The sequence below is a fragment of the Alligator sinensis genome, unplaced genomic scaffold, assembly GCF_000455745.1.
Source record: "Alligator sinensis unplaced genomic scaffold, ASM45574v1 scaffold528_1, whole genome shotgun sequence".
Classification (NCBI taxonomy): Eukaryota; Metazoa; Chordata; order Crocodylia; family Alligatoridae; genus Alligator; species Alligator sinensis.
Window position 1 is genome coordinate 4,449,183 of NW_005841846.1, and position 4,040 is coordinate 4,453,222.

The window sequence follows — 4,040 nt, forward strand, 5'->3', positions numbered from 1 at the left end:
TGTGTTTTAATGCCCTTTGCTCTGTTAAGCTTTTCATTTACTGAGCTTTGCATTTCAAAATATGAAATTCACAGATATTTAAGTTTTATAAAAGCCCTTTTATATAATGTCTATCTGAACTGCATAATTTCTCATCATGATAATAAGATTTCCCCAATTCTTCAGTTCAGCAAATGCAAGACTTATAACACAGAATGCTATGAATGTCTGTGTTTCTAAATTGTGTTTTAAAGATTTAATTAGAGGAAGTAGGAGGCATGGTGAAGGAGAAAGAGTAAACAGTATTTTTTTTAGAAAACAAGAAGTGACCATGGAGTGATAAATGGGGAAAAGTAACTTGATTAAAGCAAGAAGTAGAGACAGAAACCCCTGCACCACCAGTACCACATATGAAACTTCTCCCATCAGCACAGAAAGAGAAAGCAAATGTTAAACATGACAAATGGTAAACAAATCTGAGAAGCTCAAACAGAAAATACAAAATGACCTATGCTGCAACAGATTGAGGAAAGTAGTTTTAGATAGATGACCAGTAAGAAAAGTCCAGGCGCTTCCAAGCATAAGAAATGTAGAAATATCACTACTACATATGTTGAGCTTCTGAACAATGCACATTATCACGATTCCACACACTGGGGCCAATGCTGTGCATTATTCATCATGTCTTATGAGAACTGTAAAAATAGATCAAAGATGTCTTTTTCTGACTAAAACAAAAACACTGTCACTGTGTACAAGGTATCCAACCATGAAATCTTCAATAAAGGAAACTAAATGTAATAGAGTCCCTAACACCACTGGAGCTCCCTGAGCACGTTTGGCTCGGTAGGGGTACAAAAAATGGAATGAACTGACAAACTGCTGTTATTGACAAACTGATTTTATTAGTAGGAGTTTTCTGAAATGTAATTGTTGCAGAACTTATCAAATCACATCAGTACATGGTATACCAAAGCTTGCTCAAACTTTTTTGACAAAACAAAGCAGTTTGCCTTCAAAACTAGGCAAAATGCCATCTCTCTATTTTTTTGCCCTTTGCCTCTCTAAACCTGGCACTTTGTTCCAAGACAGACAAGAAATACTCTGCCATGGGGCTCTGAGATCCCTTCAGCATTTCTTTAGACCCAGTAATCAACAGAGAGAATTATTAGGCGTCATGGACATGTTCACATATGCAGGGGCATGTGCTTGTAATAGCACAAATTTGTGCTGGTAATTTGTGCCTCATGCACTTTGTGCTCCTTTGGGCAAATTGCTCTTGTCCAAGTCCTCCCAGCTCTTCAGCCACAGAGATCTGGAGGCTGGGGCTAGCACTTGTACTGGCCCCAGCAGTATAAACTGGTGGCTTGGTAAACAACTCAGGGCTGCTTGCCCTCAGGAGCTTCTCAGGCCCAGCCAGTTGGTGTCTGGGAATACTACCCCATATGCCAGCTGAACTGTTGCAGCAGCCCTGATCTAGAGTGGTCCTTGAACCCTGTACCCACTGCAGAAGTCTATTAGTGGGGACTGCCTCCTTGCTGAGACCTGCTGCTACCTGCTACAGCATCTTCCCCCTCAGACCTGTGGCCCCATGGCTACATCCAGCCATATGTGTGTTAGGATGCATGCAGCAGAGGCAGCAGAGCTGACCAACCAGAAACATTGTCACAGGCTAGGACCTCTGATGGCGGCACACAGGAACCAGAGTACATGAGGCCATCACCACCTATCTGCCCTAACTGAGTAGGGCACCAGCCTTCCTACCACCTATACCAGGCCACCCACCCAGGGCCCTCTATCCCCAGCCACTGCCAGGACAGCAACAAAGTAGGCAGTGTGGCTGTTGTGGAAACATAAACAACTTTATTTCCCCTCCCTCTCCCCAAAACATCCCCAACACCAGCAGTTCAACATTCCAACAGTACTCCACATAAGACCCTCCAAAACCCCACTATTCACCCAGCCCCTCCCATGCACAAGCCCATATGAAACCAGAAATAGATAGCAACTATTTACACAAGCATCAGGGGGACGAGTGAGGGTCCTTTTTGGGAGGGAAAAGCACCAGGGAAGGAGGCACAGGGAGGAGGGAATCAGGGGTTGGCAGCCCCTCAGCCCTAAGCCTGGCCTCAGCCCTGTATGTCATGTGTGGGAGCCATACTGACATGGCTGGGACACTGGCTGCTCTGGGGAGGAGGGTAAGCACTCCTCAGAGGCAGATGCTGCAGCTAGGCCCAGGATTAGGAAGGGGGAAGACAGAAGCAACATCCCTTGATGGCCATGGCAGGCCCATGGGCCTTGCTGGGATGCCAGCTGAGCCACCAGCCAAACAAAAAGCATCCAGCTGGGCCCTACCCCTGGTGGTGGGGGTGCAGGCTGGCCAGGGAGGACAAGCACCTCTGGTGGGGCTGGCATATGCTGGAGTGAGGTGGTAGGAGCAGCCAGGAGCTGCTGTGACACCCTACACTCCTCCTGGATGGCAGTGTCAATGGAGGCCTGCAGTTGCCTCAGCTCCTCATAGCCATCCCAGGCCAGCTGCTGATCCTCTTTATCTCTGTCACCAGCTGCTGCAGGCCCACCCTCCCAGGTCACACCTCCTCTAGGACAAGGGCCTGGTCATGGTGAGAGCAGTGGAATTTGCCCAGGACCCGCTGGCGGTATTTCTAGGCCCCCTGTCTGGAGCAGGTCCTCCTGGATACTATCCCACTGTGAGCATTGCTCCCAGTACAGGCTGTGCATCCATGACCCATGGAATGTCCCAAAGTGGGTAAGCAGCTCCTAGGCACTGGATAGTGGCCTTTCCCCTGACAGATGTGCTGTCTGTAGAGAGAGCAATTGGAGGGCCATTTTCACAACAGCAACATGGCATGGGATGAAAACAGGTGTCAGTGAGTCTCCCTAGGGAGGAGCTTCATTCTCAGGCACAGGGCCAGGCAGACAGCCCCTAAGCCAAAGCTATGTGGGGCTGGCACCCTGACAAAGACTGTGGTAATCCTAGAGTCTGCCCATCTCACACTGTGTGTCCAGGTGGCCTGCTGCCCCAAGGCCCCCTGCCTTGCCCATGGCCTCCACAGGGCCTCACCTAGAGGGATCCTCCCTTGGACAAGCATCACTACTGACCCAGACTATGGTGCCCAGCTTCTCCCCATAGAGGAAAGATGTGGCATTCCATGACCCCCAGGCCCTCAACCACCCACTCTAGCGGGTGCAGAGCTGCAGACCAATGGGCAAATGGCTACTGCAATGCCACCACCTCCCCCCTGCCCTCATGGCTAGGACCAGCTCCATCCACCTGGAAGTGATGGCAAGGTGGGGAGGCTGTCCTGTCCTTCCTGGGAAGGGGGTCCCTGTATGGCAGAGGAGTGGGAGTCAGGAGAGGAGGGAGGGAGGTGGTGGAGACTGGTTTGGGGCACATGCAGGGCACAAGGAGGAGTGGCCCACAGGAGAAGGGAGATGGCTCCCACATCCTCATACCCTGTGTGGGACTTACCAGGCTGTGTTGACAGGCAGGCACCTTAGCCAAGAGACTGTAGTTCCTGGGCCCTGGGCTGGCAGGGGGGCCAGAGCCAGACCTTGACACAGACTGGGGTGCGGCCTGGTGGCAAGGTCACCGGGGTGTGGCCTCCACCAACATGTGTGACACCCCAGCCTGCTCCTCAGCCTCCTCCCCACTCCCACTGGTGTCACACAGGAGCCAGGAGACCTGCTGCTCTGGCATCACCTCAGGCCTGGCTATGGCAGCAGGCACGAATGACTGGTGCCTCCCGTGACTGGGGGGGAGGGGGACACACAACATGGCACTGAGCGGCAAGCAGGGACTACCCACAGCTGCCACCAGCAGTTTTGGTGGTGGGGCGGGGGGGTGGCGAGTGGCAATCGAGGACTGCCCGCAGCCGCTGCTGGCCACGTTGGCAGTGGTCAATCTCAGGGGGGCACGTGCCTATGGTATGAGTCCCTCCTCGCTATCACTCCTGGCATGGCTGGGTGGTGGTGGTAGTGCTGTTGCAGGCATGGAAGAGGGCCCTGCCTCTGGGGACTCTGGCTGGGTCACAAGTCTGGTT

General features: G+C 52.0%; 1 pseudogene; it reads right to left on the reverse strand.

Moving 5' to 3' along the window:
* Positions 1 to 2,121: 2,121 nt before the first annotated feature.
* On the reverse strand, positions 2,122 to 2,848 carry LOC112550741 (annotated as a pseudogene).
* Positions 2,849 to 4,040: the final 1,192 nt, after the last annotated feature.